Source organism: Mauremys reevesii, linkage group 19, assembly GCF_016161935.1.
Source record: "Mauremys reevesii isolate NIE-2019 linkage group 19, ASM1616193v1, whole genome shotgun sequence".
In the NCBI taxonomy this organism is placed as follows: domain Eukaryota; kingdom Metazoa; phylum Chordata; order Testudines; family Geoemydidae; genus Mauremys; species Mauremys reevesii.
Window position 1 is genome coordinate 23070566 of NC_052641.1, and position 19435 is coordinate 23090000.

Here is a 19435-nt window from a genome sequence, read left to right on the forward strand (position 1 = left end):
CAGGTCATGTGCATATGCGCAGAGAAGAGGTTAGAAGAGAATCCTGCAAAGATAATCACAGGTAGTATAACTACCTTGCATTTCTGTAGCATCTTTCCCCAGAGTCATTGCTAAAGCTTTACAAACAGACCTAACTCCTTTATTTCCTCCGTCCAAATGAAATCTAAACAAAATTGTATTTTGTAGCTAAAAACTATCAAACTAATCTGCAGTGAGAAAACTGTGCTTTACTAACAGTCACTATGTCTTTACAACAGGATTAATGCTTTAGAAGATTTCAGGCAATTCTCAAGTGGTGTTAATACTGTTGAGAAAAAATATTCACAGGTCAACACTTAAAAGGACACCACTGTAATGAACAAAACAACCAGGTGAAAGGAATTTCCAAGTTAATGTTGAAACATTGTTTTTAAATTGCTACCCTGTGCTTACTCATTGAATGGGTCTCTGAGCTGTGTGTGATGCTACATACTGGTACCATGTGTGCTGCACAAGCTGTAGTGATCTAAACAGGGATTTTAACATTAACTCTGTATTTCTTAGATTGTGTCAGGAAAGATTTTGATTCAACTTTTAAGTGGGCTTATACATACCGAGAGGGTGGAGACATAAAATAACACCAAATAATAGTGAAAAGGGCAGAGTGTGTTCAGTAACCAGGACAAAACCATAGTGAAATCACTGTCTAAAAATAAATAAATAAATAAATAAATTTAAGGTAGATTTAACTAGTGGATCATAATGGCTTTAACAAAACCATTATGTCCACCCAATAAATTTGTATTGTGGTATCATGCACATGTAAACATCTCACAACAGTTTCTAGTTATATTTATCTGAATTTAAAAACTTTTGAGAGATAAGTTTTAATACAACAGACCATTGGAACTCCATACACCGAACCATGCAAATCTCTCTTAGTTCCTGCCTCACTGATGAGTTACCCTGTTATTCCAAAGTACAACGAACCATACACAAGACTTCATGTTAAAATGCTTATCCCTGACATAGCTAATTCAAATGCTTTAATAGTTCAGATTTTTCTTTCTTCAAGTTATTTAGTATTTATTAAACAGCATTTTTCATAATCTCTGTACAATACATACAGGAAAACCAGGTACATACCCCATGGAGTTTATCATCTAAGATTCCTTCTGAACATCTGGCACTGGCTACTCTCATAAGACAAGACACTAGGCTAGATGGACCATTGATCTGACCCAGTATGGCCATTTGTATGTGCTTATTCACAAAACAATGACTGGGGTTATATAATCCTTCAAGCGGTATTGTGTTTTCTTCATTTCCACACTGCCCTCCTCAAGCCCCACTTCCATCACAGCTATCTGTGGCTTGACATAGGCAGGCTTTGCAGAAAAAGGGGTTCCAAGGATGAACTTGGGTGATAATTTTGGTGCAAGAACAGAGGAGACTGTTCCAGGCATAGGATATGCCACAGAAAAAGGCACAGGGATGAACAGGAGATGGATACAAAGTTAAGTTAGGCAGTGGTTTGATTAAATAATCAGAAAACTAGAAAAAAATGAGAACAGAGGCATAGCAAGAAGGGATATGGTGAAAGGTCATGAAAGTGAAGCCAAGAAGCTTGAAACTCATGGAGCAAGGGAGTTGAGTCAGAAAAGGAAAGTGACATGGAGGAAGATGGTTAAGTTACCTATAATCAGATGGACTGAATGGGAGCCAAATGAGGGACCAGGGAGAAACAAGACACAAAAATTAAAAAGAGATATTACCCAAAGTGTGGGCAAGGGTTTAGCAGTGGGATGTAGAAAAAAGTATGGACATTTGAGATTATATAAAAATGAAAAAATGAGGGGAAGGGGTGGATTTAGATGTTGAAGGAGAATGAGTAAGACTAGACAAATATGACCTGTTATATGGGGAGGATAGTTGAGCCAGTGATAAAAAAAAAAGATAGGGAAGTGGAAGGTATGAAATTCAGTTTTACCACATTGATCTTAAACCAGGATCAGATTTTGGCACGGTTGTCAGAGGTGCAAAACTAAACAGAGGAGAAAGAGGTTGGGAGCACAAAGATACTTTGCAAGTCATTCAGGCAGACATGGTAGCTGAAGCTGTCAAAACAGATGAATTTCCCCCATGCAATGAAGTGTAGAGGGAAAACAAGAGGGGTTCAAGGACACAGAAGAAGCAAAGAGGAGACACTATAAAACAGTTGGAATGACAGGAGGAGAAGGAGGAATGCAAAGTGTCATGGAAGCTGAGGGAGAACGTGATCAAGGAGGATGAGAACATGATCCCTAACTTTACCAGGAGGTGGGGGCCGGTAGTTACAAGGTAGTTGTCATCCCCACCCTTCCCTAAGGGCGTGAGACCTGTGTAACCTACAGATGACATCTCAAGCGGATGGAGCGGTTCCAACAGCGCTGCCTCAGGAGGATTCTCAGGATCAGCTGGGAAGACCAACACACTAACATCAGCGTTCCCTCTGCAGCCAACATCAACAATATAGAAATGCAGGTCATGAAACACCAACTCTGCTGGGCTGGTCACTGTGGATGTATGCCTGACACTTGCCTCCCGAAGCAAATACTCTTCTCTCCATTAAGTCAGGGAAGAAGGGCTCGCGGAGGGCAACGGAAGCACTTTAAAGACATACTGAAAGAACACCTTAAAAAGGGAGGCATCAACCCAACAAACTGGGAGGACTTGGCGCAGAACAGAACAGAGTGGCGCCACACCATACACCAAGCCACAGCTCACTTTGAGGAGAACGGATGTGCTCATGAGACAGAGAAGCGACAAAGGAGGAAAGAAAGGGCACAACAGTACAGCCAACAACTATGTCTCCTCCAAGATTACACCTGTCACTTCTGCAGGAAAATCTGCAGGGCACAAATTGGGCTCTTCAGCCACTTAAAAACCCACCAATAAACCCCCTGGGCAGACATTATCTTCCCATCGAGCGATAGCCGAAATGAAGTAGCTTTTTGTGACCTTGGTAAGAGCCATTTTAGCTGACAACAACATAACAGAACAATTTAATTTTACAAACTCTGAGTGCTACTGTCCAAGTGCAAATTAGATTCTTAAAAGTAACACACATCTGTAAGAAAGAGGGGCAAAGCGGTCTTAAACAGGTTTTAAACATTGCTCCCAAGCAGACACATTGAACAACAACTATAAGCATAGTGAAAATGTTAACATTTTATAATGGAATTGCTGATCCAGGTGAGAGGTGAAGTTTTATTAATAAATTGAATATTCTTTCTACAAAATTGGAAGAAATTTGGCTATTTTTGTAATTTACTTCCACAGCCACAAAAATATCTAGCCTATTTTTATACTCAACTTTTCTTAGAATACTTTTAACATACCAATTTGTTATTAAATCTTTAAAATATAAATGTGGAATATCAGACTTAAAAATTAGACAATTTGGTTGCCAGCTCACCAAAACACACTTCTACTTAGAACTGATGACAACCCTATTTAGAACCATGCTTTAAAAAACATCTGCATTCAGAACAATTTAGAGTACTATAAATTATATGGCCTACAAAATCTGTGTGAACTTCATGCCAATGCCCTGTCGGCAAAAGAGATCTTCAATGTTAACTTCTTTACTTTCTTAAATCTAAACCTAAGTAGTCAGTAAGTTATTAAATTGTATGCATTCATAGAATCATAGAAGATTATGGTTGGAAGAGACCTCAGGAGGCCATCTAGTCCAACCCTCTGCTCAAAGCAGGACCAACACCAACTAAGTCATCTCAGCCAGAGATTTGTCAAGCCTGGCCTTAAAAACCTCTAAGGATGCAGATTCCACCATCTCTCTAGGTAACCTATTCCAGTGCTTCACCACCCTCCTAGTGAAATAGTGTTTCCTAATATCCAACCTAAACTGCCTCCACAGCAACTTGAGGCCATTGCTTCTTGTTCTGTCATCTGCCACCACTGAGAACAGCCGAGTGCCATCCTCTTTGGAACTCTCCTTCGGATAGTTGAAGGCTGCTATCAAATCCCGCCTCACTCTTCCCTTTTGCAGACTAAACAAGCCCAGTTCCCTCAGCCACTCTTCATAAGTCATGTGCTCCAACCCCTTGATAATTTTTGCTGCCCTCCGCTGGACTCTCTCCAATTTGTCCACATCCTTTCTGAAGTGGGGGGCCCAAAACTGGATGCAATACTCCAGATGTGGCCTCACCAGTGCCAAATAGAGGGGAATAATCACTTCCCTCGATCTGCTGGCAATGCTCCTACTAATGCAGCCCAATATGCTGTTAGCCTTCTTGGCAACGAGGGCACACTGCTGACTCATATCCAGCTTCTCATCCACTGTAATCCCCAGGTCTTTTTCTGCAGAACTGCTGCTTAGCCAGTCAGTCCCCAGCCTGTAGCGGTGCACAGGATTCTTCCCTCCTAAGTGCAGGATTCTGTCCTTGTTGAACCTCATCAGATTTCTTTTGGCCCAGTCCTCCAATTTGTCTAGGTCACTCTGGACCCTATCCCTACCCTCCAGTGTATCTACCTCTCCCCGCAGCTTAGTGTCATCTGCAAACTTGCTGAGGGTGCAATCTGGCCCAATGTCCAGATCAATAATAAAGATGTTGAATGAAACCGGCCCCAGGACTGACCCCCTGGGGTACTCCGCTTGATATCGGCTGCCAACTAGACATTGAGCCGTTGCTCACTACCCGTTGAGCCCGACAATGTAGCCAGCTTTCTATCAACCTTATAGTCCATTCATCCTATCCATACTTTTTTTTAACTTGCTGGCATGAACGCTGTGGGAGACGGAATCAAAAGCATTGCTCAAGTCAAGATATATCACATCCACCACTTTCTCCATATCCACAGAGCCAGTTATCTCATCAGAGAAGGCAATCAGGTTGGTCAGGCATGACTTGCCCTTAGTGAATCCATGTTGACTGTTCCTGATCACCTTCCTCTCCTCCAAGTGCTTCAAAATGGTTTCCTTGAGGACCTGCTCCATGATTTTTCCAGGGACTGAGGTGAGGCTGACCGGTCTGTAGTTCCCCGGGTTCTTCTCCTTCCCTTTTTTAAAGATGGGCACTATATTTGACTTTTTCCAATCGTCCGGGATCTCCCCCAATCGCCATGAGTTTTCAAAGATAATGGCTAATGGCTCTGCAATCACTTCAGCCAATTCCCTCAGTACCCTTGGATGCATTAGACCTGGACCCATGGACTTGCGCATGTCCAGCTTTTCTAAATAGTCCTTAACCTGTTCTTTTACCACTGAGGGCTGCTCACCTCCTCCTCATACTGTGTTGTCCAGGACAGCAGTGTGGGAGCTGACCTTGTCTGTGAAGACCAAGGCAAAAAACAAAACAAAAAACAAAACATTGAGTACTTCAGCTTTTTCCACATCATCTGTCACTAGGTTGCGTCCCCCATTCATTAAGGGTCCCACACTTTCCCTGACCTTTTTCTTGTTGCTAACACACTTGTACAAACCCTTCTTGTTACCTTTCACATTCCTTGCTAGCTTCAACTCCAGTTGTGTTTTGGCCTTCCTGATTACACCCCTGCATGCTCGAGCAATATTTTTATACTCCTCCCTAGTCATCTGACCAAGTTTCCACTTCTTGTAAGCTTCCTTTTTGTGTTTAAGCTCACCAAAGATGTCACTGTTAAGCCAAGCTGGTCACCTGCCATATTTGCTATTCTTTCTGCACACCGGGATGGTTTGTTCCTGCGCCCTCAATAAGGCTTCTTTAAAATACAGCCAGTAGTTGCATCAGGAAGTTGTCCCCAACACTCTCCAAAAACTTCCTGGATTGTCTGTGCACTGCTGTATTGCTCTCCCAGAAGATGTCAGGGTGACTGAAGTCTCCCATTAGAACCAGGGCCTGTGTTCTGGAAACTTCAGTTAATTGTCCGAAGAAAGCCTCGTCTACCTCATCCTCCTGGTTCGGTGGTCTATGGCACATGCCCACCACAACATCACCCTTGTTGTGCTCGCTTCTAAACTTAACCCAAAAGACTCTCAACAGGCTTTTTTCCAGTTTCATACTGGAGCTCTGAGCAATCATACCGCTCTCTTACATACAGTACATTGGACTGGAAACAAATTATCTTTTGCTAAAATGTTAAGAACAACACTTTACAAGGTGTCTGTTTAAAATGGACAAAAAAAAGGCAGTGACATATCAAATTTTCCTGTTTAAAGAATATTCAGTCTTGTGAGACAAGCTCATAATATGTGAAATTCAGTCACTTCCTAAACTTGAACACAGCTAGAAGTAATACAGGAGGGTTAAATGGAGCTCAGCAAAGCTTATGTATTGGAGGTTTGAGACTTAATTTTTTTGCATTTGTTAGGGGGTTTATGTTTATTGCATTATATAATGCACATGTCCCTTTCTGAAGTTACATTATTTTGATTACAGATTGTTAATAATCTAAAATTAACAACATGTAATTATGTAGTTAAGTAAAAATTCAGATGCAATATTAGCATGTGAAGATGTAAAAATTATTCTCAAACTTAAGGGAAAATATACTGCATATGAAGGCTGGTATCACAACCACAACGAAAACAGCAGCATATTTAGTTTACATTAGAAATAAACCACTGGCAAAATTTGGTTTTTAAGAGAAGTATTAAATGTAAACAACAGTATGAATGAAACTACATTTCTTTTGCCTTCCTTCCCCCTTTAAAAAGAAAAATCCCTGAAGATATTTGGGAGAAATTCCTTTGAAACATATTCCCCAGCCAACACTTTTTATGTCAAGTTTCAGCCTACAGTGACTTTTCACTGCATATGTTATAAACTTCTGAAAAGAGGGGCTTTAGTGAAAAACCTGATGAGGTTTATACATAGTAGCAATATTAAGCACTAAAAATAATTCTTAGGATAGAATAATAGATAAAATTAGTAACCAGTCATGTTAAGAGCTTTTTATGACAAACAGCAGCAATATTTGATTAGTAGCATTAATTTAATTAGATTAATCTAGTAGTATTAAAAGAATATTGTGATAAATATAATATAAAACTTTACAGCAGGTGCTCATGCATTTCCTTAAAAACTTCTTTAAAAATCCATTAACTCTTATCTCTTCATGCAATTAGAAAACAAGGGTAGGGAAGCTTTCTACAAGTCTCACTTCTCCTTTTTTTCCTAGATGGTGACGGAGAAGGGGAAAAAGGGTACTGGAATGAAACAATAACACCGTTTCAGTGGAGGCCATCACTTGCCCCCAGGATGGTGCTATAAAAAAAAAAGAAAAAAGAAAAAAAAAACCTCAGATAGAGAAAAAGAGCACTGAAATAAATAATGTTTTGTAAGCATCTTAAGAGCTCTTAATATTTAAATATTTTACACTCTCAAAAAAATGTGCACAGATGGGCAACTTTTCTGCTTGCATTAGTAAAACAAAAATCTTTCATTATCAAGCTCAAAATCCTTGAATTTTTTAAACGTAATTGTGCCTCTGTTTCTTAGAATTCACACCCCAAGGCCAAAGCTTTCCTGCCACCAGTCCTTCAAATCTGACTTGGACATTACACGGAAGGAGGCTCCAAGCCTCCCTGAGGTCTCGCTCCTTTTACAACATACGCAAAAGCAATAGATAATGGGCCTATGCTGAATTCACTGCTCTACACAACTCCTCCTGGGACACAGGCCTAGCAGATGTGATAAAAACTGTGTCATAGAAGTAGCTGTAGTTTGTGCCTTAATGACAACTTAAAACTCTAAACTAATATAACAAAAAAGAAATGGCTATTACTTTTCTCATTAACACCAACCTGAGAGTAACACTGAGCTAAAACATTTTAGCAGCTCTTCCCACAGACTTCACACTGCCATCACCCAAATAAATAAGGTTCTAAATTAAAAACAAAAATCTTTGCTAAAATCTGTTCTTGGCACATGATAAAAATAAATCCTAACACGGATTATACAAAGGTTTACATCTGTCCAAGGGATGTTCTACTCTTTTTTCAATTTTAAATTATGAAAGGAAGTTGAAGAATTATATCTAAAATAACACAATGAATTTACAAAGATCAAATCTACTGCTGTGGTAACCACAGGAGTGAATACATTGATATCAATGAGAAATATCAATATGAGAACAGCTAACTATGTAAAAATTGCCATTGTATTAAATCATAGAGTTTTGAGATTTAGAAACTAAGGTTAAGAATTTTCCAGCTTTGAATTTGGGAGAATTTATGTGAAAACTGTTAACTGAGGGTATATAACTATTCGCTTCTAGGACTATAAGATTTTTGTCATTTACAAAGGCTAATTTAATAATACAGTTACAAAAATATAGATTTAAATGTATACTTTGGATAATATTTGCTAAATGATATAATTTTGCCTTCAGATGATTGGTTCTTTTAAATGCCGTCTCAAATGCTCTATTCAGCCACAATGACATACCCACTTAATCAGCTATCATTGTTCTCTGAGGCAGGACTTTGTTGTCAAGACAAGCACTGAAACCTTTAAAAAAATTTCAGAACTTGCATAAGAAAAAAAAGTGATCTTTGTCAAACAAAGACAAATTTATGCAAATCTTTTATAAACATTCACAAACATTTATTTAGCTTTTGAAATGTTGGCCTCATTTGAGAGCGTGAAAATGAGGGGGAAGTAGGAAGATGCAAAGGACAGCTTAGAGGCTGGCACACTACATAAATATTCAGAAGGAAGATTATAGGATTCATGTTAGGCTGTCTTAGGTTTCTCCAAAGTCCACATAGAATACCAAAGAACAAAACTAACGAGAAGTAGAGCAGATGTTAGACAATGCAGCAGCCCTCTTTTCCCCTCTCACTTGGCTATACTTGGGCGCTTTCATTTTTCCTTTCAATATGGTTAGGTCATTCAAGGATTCTCCTATAGACCCTGTATTGTGGCTACAGAGCTATAAGCTGGACCTCTGTCAGCTTTCCAAAAGTTTCCAATGAAAAGGCATTATGCAAATTCTACCTCTCTTACCCTCTTTCAGGAGGAAAAAAAAAGCCTCCAGTATGTAGTCATTGGAGTATTGGAAGTCCCAGCCTTCATTTCTGTATGGTTGTGTTTGCCTTAGGGCCATGCTGCTTGTTTTGACAGTGGATGCCCCTAGATAGTTGGGATTAGTCGAGCTTGTTTAGATAAACTTGAAATCAAGGCCTTCTCTAGGTAGACAGCTAGATGTAGCTACTGAGTTTCCAGCTGCCTTCCTCTTTCATCCCAAAACAACTGCAGATTCACAGTAGCTATCACAGCCACAGGCTATGTCACATACATAAGTACAAAATTAAAGGCTGCTAAAAGAAGCCTTTGTAAGTCTTAGTGCTAAAATAAGGAATCTGTACTGCATAGTTTATACAAATTATTCAAGAAGCACCAGTAAGGCATTGCAAAGGTTAGTTAACAAGACATGTTCATAAAAGACAAACCTGTTTAAATAAATGGGAAAGATTTTGTTTTGTTAATTTATCACCACCACCCACTGCCCAAAATTTTTGTATATTATTTGTTATAAAAGGGCAATTGCTAAAACATTTTCAAATATTTATCTTATTTATCTAACAAGAAACCTTATGCTGATCTATGACATGATTCGAGAATGTTATTTATTACCGTTAGATTCGAGCTTTAGCTCAGATTTTCTTAGAGATTAGGGTTGGTTTTTTTTAAACTATCTGAATTGATCCTAATGAAGACATGCCATATTCAGATGTTGCAAAATCGTATGAAGAATTGATTCACATGAATGGAAGGTATCAAAAGAAAAAAGGTAAACCTCAGAACTGAACAAAAAAATGAGATACTAGCAGCATTGCACTAATTATTTAAGAATGTAATATAATCCAGTTGTTGTAGTTTTGTAATTTACACAACAAGAGTCTCATTTGTCATGGAAAAATATATGCCCACTAGTCTTCATATACTTTTGCACAGTACCTCGCACACAACAGGCTTCCAATCCTGACTGGGGTCTCTAAGAACTATTATAATACAAGAACTAATCATAGACATATAGACTTTGAGGACAAAAGGGACCATCATGATCATCAAGTCTGACCTCCTGCACACTGCAGGCCACAGAACCTCACCCACCCAACTCCTGTAACAGACCGTAACCTCTGGCTGAGTTACTGAAGTCCTCAAATCATGATCTGAAGACATTGAGTTACAGAAAATTCACCATTTACACTAATTTAAACCTGGAAGTCACCCATGCCCCATGCTGCAGAGGAAGGCGAAAAACCTCTGTCAATCTAACCTTCCTTCCCAACCCCATATATGGCCATCAGTTAGACCCTGAGCATGTGGACAAGCCCCACCAGCAAGACACCTACGAAAGAATTCTCTGTAATAACTCAGAGCCCTTCCCATCTAGCATCCCATCACTGGCTGTTGGAGATATTTGCTACTAGCAGTCGCAGATCAGTTAGGGTACATCTACACTGCGGGATTATTCCGATTTTACATAACCATTTAGCAAAACAGATTGTATAAAATCGAGTGTGCGCGGCCACACTAAACACATTAAATCGGTGGTGTGCGTCCACGGTCCGAGGCTAGCGTCAACTTCTGGAGCGTTGCACTGTGGGTAGCTATTCCGTAGCTATCCCATAGTTCCCACAGCCTCCCCTGCTCCTTGGAATTTCCAGGTTGAGATCCCAGTGCCTGATGGGGCAAAAATCATTGTCGCGGGTGGTTCTGGGTAAATGTCGTCAGTCACTCCTTCCTCTGGGAAAGCAACGGGTGGCGATGCAGTCCGAAATCAAAATAAAAAAAGAGCTCCAGCAATGGCGTCTGTGTGGAGATTTTTTAAAAATGATTTTGAATTACGTCTTCTGTAACGGAGCGCTGATAGAACAGATTTGCCTGCCCTTACTGTGATCACATCCGCATGGTCCATGCTGGAGCTCTTTTTTTATTTTGATTTCGGACTGCATCGCCACCCGTTCTGATCGGAGCTCCACGCTGGGCAAACAGGAAGTATTCAAAAGTTCGCGAGGCTTTTCCTGTCTACCTGGCCACTGCATCGGAGTTCAGATTCCTGTCCAGAGCGGTCAGTGGTGCACTGTGGGATACCGCCCGGAGGCCAATACCGTCGATTTGTGGCCACACTAACCCTAATCCGATATGGTAATACCGATACTAGCACTACTCCTCTCGTTAGGGAGGAGTACAGAAACCAGTTTAAAGAGCCCTTTATATCGATATAAAGGGCCTCTTAGTGTGGACGGGTGTGGCGTTAAATCGGTTTTACACTCCTTAAACCGGTTTAAACGCGTAGTGTAGACCAGGCCTTACGTGCCATTGTAGGCAGTCTCATCATATCATCCTCTCCATAAACTTTCCAAGCTCAGTCTTGAAACAAGTTAGTTCCCCCCTCCCCTCTGCCTACAGACCAAGCAAAGCTTAAGAGCACATGGATCCAGCATGGTGGGATCCAAATACAGCAGCCAGGTGAGCTTCTAGCAGGAGGAGCAATACCAGAGCAGTGATACTTGTATATACCTAGAACAATGCTATCAGATATCAGAAATGGAATAGGTTTTAGCAGCTGTGCCTTCAAATTGCTCCAGTAATGATCAGGTTCCTTCTAGCTGCTGGAGAAACACACACATAGCTCTTCTATATCACTTTACAAATATCAACTAATCAATCTGCATAACATCCCTGTGTCATAATCATCATTATACAGATGAGACAATGGAGACTGCAAGGCTAAGTGACTTGCCCAAGGGAGACCTATAGTTAAAATTCAGGAGTGCCTGTTCTCAGTGTTATGTTCACATCACACATGTCAGGATTCTCTACAGGAGGAAGAAATTGAATCCTTTCAGTATTCTCACCTGATGCAACCAAAAGAAAGGTAGAACCTCCCCATCGTCAAACTTTCTGAAAGTGAAAGTTCTGATGTTCCTCTGTAAAACTGCAGGTAACCGAGTGTGGTGTGGGGGGGGGGGGCTTATTTGCTAATATTTACTCATCAATTTTGAGATATTCAGGTATGGGGTAAAATAACCAGTTAGGAGATTTTTATTATTATTATTATTATTATGGATGCTCCGTTAACAGTTTCTTTAAAATAATCATTAATTGCCATGCACAATCTTTACTGAAGACAAGACATTTAACATGTTTGAAGCTGGTGCATTTAAAACAACTTAAGTGTAGATATCATCTACAAAGAGTTTTTAAATATTGCACTGAGGTGAATGCTCAAAGTATATAGAAAGTCTTGCAAAAACCTTAAACTTCTCCACTTGTAAAACATTTATCAGCCTGGGCGCTCTCTCTAATTTTTTTCTCTCTTGCTCATGCCGCCAGTTTCAAATTCTGAGTGTGCATCCCAGAGGCCCGTCGAAACTTTAATATGAGCATCAATGAATCTACCAGCACACCTTTCCTTTCCCTTTCTTTTTTACAAGTAAAAATTAACAATATTAACACGTGAACTGTAATCTGTCATACTGTACATATACAGATGTATTAAGTGATAGAACTTACAACAGTACATATGTGTATGGAAGCCCAGTGATGGTGGTTGTGGGAAACCATTTAATTTTCTGACAATTACATATGTAAAACATCAAGCCTAATGTTGCAGGAACAAAGTTTGACTTGTGTCGCAATTTTAAGATAGCGAGCTAATGAAAAGGTACGAATTGTTCAAAATGTTCACAATAACACTCTGCAGCTAGATCCCAGGAATCCTGACTCCCCAAGTCCCTGCTCTAACTGATAAGAGCATATTCTGATATTTACTACTCATATCATATCCCCATTACTAGCACTGACTTTTCCACGTCTTGATGACAGACTATTCTGCATAGTATTCTACCCTTAGGACCTCTGAAATTACATGTAGACAATAGGGATTTGATGATCATGAAATCTTGACCCCACTGAAATTAATGGTAAAACTCCAGCTGACTTCAGTGGGAACAGGATTTCACCCCATAATTTTAAAATGTGGCATCACTTTCAATATTCACTCTAGAAGACATGAATACAAAGACCTTAAGACAGGGAAGAAAAAAAATCCAATGGTAGTTATGCCCATCCTCCATATAAATGCCTCACATGAAACCCTATTTGCAAAACACCAGGCCCCAGAAGGTGCTGCCACATGCATCAATGGTAGACTTCAAAAATGTCCTGCCATCCTGAATGCCACTGCAGCTATTGCAGGGGACAGCCAACCTCTGGATTTTGGTTTAATTCCTCCTGAAGTCATTACCTGAACTTCAGCACTTGACTAACCTGACCACTAGAGGACTGTCAATAGCTTTCCTGCACTCCACCATGTCTCATTGTCATCCTCCTATTCAGTGACAGTACCCCTCCGCTATGCTAGTTCCTTTCTCATCTCAACCTCCCTGTCTCTTTCCCTCATTTTTACTCTTCTCTAACCCTGATTCCAAAGGCATTAGTGATTAGTTCCTTTCCCTATCTCACACAAAATCCCTTCTCTTATAAACTATCAATAAAAGTTATTTTAAAAAATATTTAAAGAAACTATGTAGATGTACAATCTCACTAGAAACATCAATATATCTGCACAAAAGATCTGAGTTATCACAGCACCACTCTGTTGTAACCGGCTTTGTTTGTTCCTTTTCATTGAATGATGTCTTAACGTTAGATTATAACCTCTTCAGGCACAGTGTATTTTACGTGTCTGGATCATGCCTGGCACACTTCTGGGTGCTCAATGAATGAAGGATGATACTTTTATTCTCCAATTGCTATTTGACCTGCACTGCATAAATTGAAACACACATTCAGGGAAACAAGAGAATGCTGATACAGTAATGTTTTAGGAGTGGTCAAAATAACTAAAAAATCATTTTCTCCTTTTAGCAGTGTACATAGCCGACTGTAGCAAAATGTGATTATGTGACTGCTGCAAGTATTCATTGAATCATGACTTTAATGTCAGAAGGGACCACTATGATCGTCTAGTCTGGCCTCCTAGTATTCATTCTAGAGAGACCGTTCCTTGTTGGTGATAAGCTTAGAAAGACATAACAATATACTGTGAGAAGATTGCCTAATTACAGCACCTTCAGGGAATCTTTCACATTTTTATCCATTTGCTCATTTTAGAAAGGACAGAAATATTATTTTGTTGCCTGCCCTTTCAACAAGCTCCTTCATGGTCACTGCAAAGTTCTTCACCACAACCACTAATTCTGGAATCACAAAACAAAGATTCCCCATAACTTGAATGGCAGAGCCACAAGTCACAGCTGAGTCACACAAGCTAACAAACACCCCAATATACAGGTGGAAAAAGCTGCAGGATGGAAAGTTAGTGTATGATCACAGATATCCATCTAGATCAAAGTCAGAAGGATGGCTTCAAATACAACTTTGGCCTGCACCAATTCACACTGTAAGGAAGTAGTTTATTTTTAAAGTCAATCCACCATGTTCATATTAAAACTGATCTATATTAAACTAAGCTACTGTCTTACTACTGTCTAACATGGTTTTACATATGAGAAAGGCAGAGAACTTGTGACTGGGGAGACAAATTTCTAACATCAACTCTCTGACCTTGGCCAAGTCAACTACCTGAAAAAACTCAGTTTCCCTATATATAATAGGTGTTGTGATGGTAGAATCACTTTGAAAATATAAACCTCTCATTAAAACTAGTTTTTTAAAACAGATTTGTACATAAGCAGACTTGGATTGGGGCCTTTGGGTACCACCATAATGTAATGATTAGTAACAACAATCATCATCATTATAATAGAGAAAATCTTTTAATCAGACAATTTGTATCAAAGGTTATCAAAAACAATGAGTATTTTTAAATCTATTGATTTAAACTAGTTAGCCACACAACAGATGCCAATTTGGTGGGGGGATGTTTGACTTTGGGGAGGGATAGCTCAGTGGTTTGAGCATTGGCCTGCTAAACCCAAGGTTGTGAGTTCAATCCTTGAATGGGCCATTTAGGGATCTGGGGCAAAATCAGTACTTGGTCCTGCTAGTGAAGGCAGGGGGCTGGACTCGATGACCTTTCGAGGTCCCTTCCAGTTCTATGAGATAGGTATATTATAGGTATGAGTGAAATTGCAAGCCCGTTAGCGATAATTTTTAACGAATCTCTAAACTCGGGGGTTGTACCGTTTGAGTGGAGATTAGCTAATATAGTTCCTATTTTCAAGAAGGGGGAAGAAAGTGACCCGGGTAACTACAGGCCTGTTAGTTTAACATCTGTAGTATGTAAAGTCATGGAAAAAATATTAAAGGAGAGAGTAGTTACGGACCTGGAGGTCAATGGCAATTGGGACAAATTACAACATGGTTTTACGAAAGGTAGATCGTGCCAAACCAACCTGATCTCCTTCTTTGAGAAAGTAACAGATTTTTTAGACAAGGGAAATGCGGTGGATCTAATATATCTTGATTTCAGTAAGGCGTTTGATACGGTACCGCATGAAGAATTACTGGTTAAATTGGAAAAGATGGGGATCGAAATGAAAATCCAGAGGTGGATAAGGAACTGGTTAAAGGGGAGACTGCAGCGGGTCGTATTGAAAGGTGATCTGTCGGGTTGGAGGGAGGTTACCAGTGGAGTTCCTCAAGGTTCGGTTTTGGGTCCGATCTTATTCAATCTATTTATCACTGACCTCGGAACCAAAAGTAGGAGTGGGCTGATAAAGTTTGCGGATGACACGAAGTTGGGAGGTATTGCCAATTCGGAGAAGGATCGGGATATCTTCCAGGGAGATTTGGATGACCTTGTAAACTGGAGTATTAGTAATAGGATGAAATTCAATAGTGAGAAGTGTAAGGTTATGCATTTAGGGATGACTAACCGGAATTTTAGTTATAAGCTGGGGACGCACCAGTTGGAAGTAACAGAAGAGGAGAAGGACCTCGGAGTCCTGGTTGACTATGAGTCGGCAATGTGATGTGGCCATTAAAAAAGCTAATGCAGTCTTGGGATGCATTAGGCGAGGTATTTCTAGTAGAGATAAGGAGGTGCTAGTCCCGTTATATAAGGCGTTGGTGAGACCTCATTTGGAGTATTGTGTGCAGTTTTGGTCTCCCATGTTTAAGAAGGATGAATTCAAACTGGAACAGGTACAAAGAAGGGCCACTAGAATGATCCGAGGAATGGAAAGCCTGTCGTATGAAAGGAGACTTGAGGAGCTCGGTTTGTTTTCCTTAACCAAAAGAAGGTTGAGAGGAGATATGATTGCTCTCTTTAAATATATCAGAGGGATAAATTCCAAGGAGGGAGAGGAATTATTTCAGCTCAATACTAATGTGGACACGAGAACAAATGGATATAAATTGGCAGTCGGGAAGTTTAGGCTTGAAATTAGACGAAGGTTTCTAACCATCAGGGGAGTGAAATTCTGGAACAGCCTACCGAGGGAAACAGTGGAGGCGAAGGACCTCTCTGGCTTTAAGATTAAGCTTGATACGTTTATGGAGGGAATGGTTTGATAGGATAACGTGATTTAGTCAATAGGTCAATAACGTGCGACCACTGGTAATTAGTACCGAGGGTCAATGTTGGGATATTGAAAGTCTTTTTCCCGAGTGTCTGGCTGGAGAGTCTTGCCCGCACGCTCGGGGTTCAGCTGATCGCCATATTTGGGGTAGGGAAGGAATTTTCCTCCAGTGGCCCTGGAGGTTTTTCGCCTTCCTCCGCAGCATGGGGCAGGGGTCGCTTGCTGGAGGATTATCTGCTACTTGAAGTCTTCAAATCAGGATTTGGGGACTTCAACAGCTGAGTCAAGGGAGAGAATTATTTCAGGAGTGGGTGGGTCAGCTTTTATGGCCTGAATCTTGCGGGAGGTCAGACTAGATGATCATAATGGTCCCTTCTGATCTTAAGTTCTATGATTCTATGATCTTCATACATGAGGTGCCCATTATTTGGTATGCCAAATTAGACCCATATCCATCAGACTGTTGGATGGTTGAACTTTCTTGCTAATTTAAAACGTTAACAGTTATGATTTCAGCCACACAGAAATCTTCTTATTGGTATAGTAAGAACTTTTTTAAAATGGGCTGCTTTGAATAAGCTGACTCCATGCCAGTCTGCAGCACTGCTGTTTAGCCACAAACATGTTCAACAGGCGATGGGGAAAAAATGTATTTCATGGATTCACAACATAATTCAAGATACTGAAAAAGAACATTACTGGAATAACATCATCTAACTTGGAAAATACTGTCTTAGCTTAAGGTGAGCATTTTATGGTTTTATCAATAAACTTAAACATACAAAATGATAATGATTCCTCACTTAAAGCCTGAACCCACAACCTTTATTCACACAAGTGGTCTCATAGGACTTCAATGCAACTACCTGCACAAATAAGTGTTGGCAGGACAGGCTTTAAATTATTCACAGATCCATAGATTTTAAGGCCAGAAGGGATCATTATGCTAATCTGGTCTGACTGCCTGCATAACACAGGCTATAAGAATTTTGACCAGTAGTGCCTGTAACCAGCCCAGTAACTTGTGGTTGAGTCAAAGCATATGTTTTAGAAAGACGTCCAGTACTGATTTAAAGACTACAAGTGATGGAGGATATTCATTCTTTGGTAAGTTGTTCCAATGATAACTAACACCACTTAAAAATCTCCTCCTTGGTCTTAGCCTGTTTATCTAACTTCCAGCCATTGGTTCTTGTTACTCCTTTTTCCCCCAACAGATTTAAGAGCCTGCACCTATCAGAAATCATCTCCTCATGTATGTACTTACACGCTGTAATAAAGATAAATAGACTGAGTTTCTTAATTCTTTCAGTATAAGGCAGGATTTCTAGACCTTAAATCCTTCTTTTAGTTCTTTTCCAAATCCTTTCTAACTTTTCAACATCCTTTCTGAAGTGCAGCCAGCAGAACTAGATCCACTATTCCAGTAACGATGTCACCAATGTCAGATATGGAAGGTAACAGCACCCCTTACTCCGATTCAAAATACCCACATACATTCAAAGATCACGTTAGCCCTATTAACCATACCTTTGCACTCAGAGCTCATTTTCAGTTGGTTATCTTAGATAACCAATTAAACAAATTACAGAGTACTTTTTTTCAGCATGTACCAGGCTTCTATACTATTTGTTTTGATCCACCTTAAGAAAATTGGCTCTTACTGGTGTACTGCTGTTATGCTATAGACAAACCCATCAGAAGGGTTTTAGTTTCCACAGGGCTTACTATAACAAAGAGAAATTTGAAAGTTACTGTTTTACTTGAAATTCTGGCATCCACCAAAATTCCAGATGAACTACTCAAAACTGCTAGCCCACTAATAAACTGTACAGCAGATCTACTCACCATTCAACATGTAAAATACTATACTCCTTCACTGTAAGTTCTATTTTTAAAATGGAGTTTTAATACCTTCAATGTATTAAAAGACACTATGTTACAAAGCATCCCTTCTATGTACACCTTAAGTGTGTTGCTTTGTTGTGTACTATAAGTGCATTTTAATTGTCATATGAAGTGTTGTAGGAGCCGTGTTGGTCCCAGGATGTTAGAGAGATAAGGTGGGTGAGCTAATATCTTTTATTGGACCAATATCTATTGGTGAGAGAGACAAGCTTTTGAGCTTACACCAAGCTCTTCTTCAGGAGCTCTGTGTAAGCTCGAAAGCCTGTCTCTCTCACCAACAGAAGTTGGTCCAATAAAATATTTTACACCTCACCCACCTTGTCTCAGTGCATTTTAACACACACAAACAAGTATACCATGAATTATTATTATTACTACTACTACGAAACATGCAAGGCTGTTACAAATCATGCAAGGCTGTTATTAGACTTAAAAGGTTTCTGTATTCTTTATGTTTTTTGGTACTATTGCCATCAAGTAAATATTAAAGAAGTACATGAAAAGCATTATTAAACTACTCAGAAAAATTAAACTTCCCATACATATTAGGTTAGGGGGAAGGTACTGAGAGGACAACTTGAAACATATGATAGGAGCAATACAGAGCAACGGAGATGGGGAGACAATGGGAAATCAGAGGAAGAAGTTTAATTACCATGAACAAGAGTTATCCTCAAAATCTCTATGAATTAAGAACATAACAGATTAAATCTATGGTTTTGGTTTGGGCAGATGTCTCTGAACTCAGACCCAAACTTCATGGTTCAGGACTAGCTCTAAAGATATTCCTTCCTGGATTTCTTGGGACTTTAACAAACAAACCCAGCTTTGTCCTTGTGGCCCAAATTATCTCGAGAGCACCTCAATGAAACAGCAGTCATATTATCGACATTAGGGAATGCATCATTCCTTATATTTTGATACAGAATATTAACGAAAATCACACTTGCGTTCTTAACACAAAGATTTTCATTCATGCTGCTGTTTTACCAATATGTATTCAATAGGGAGTGACTGTACATATAATTTAAATAACTCTCCATGTTAAGTTTACATGCATTCATT

General features: G+C 39.7%; 1 protein-coding gene across 8 annotated transcripts in view; it reads right to left on the reverse strand.

Annotated features, from left to right (window-relative positions):
- The window catches only part of DENND1A (DENN domain containing 1A), a 367825-nt gene that overhangs the window by 266152 nt on the left and 82238 nt on the right, over positions 1-19435 (reverse strand). The gene's annotated exons all lie outside the window — the stretch shown is intronic.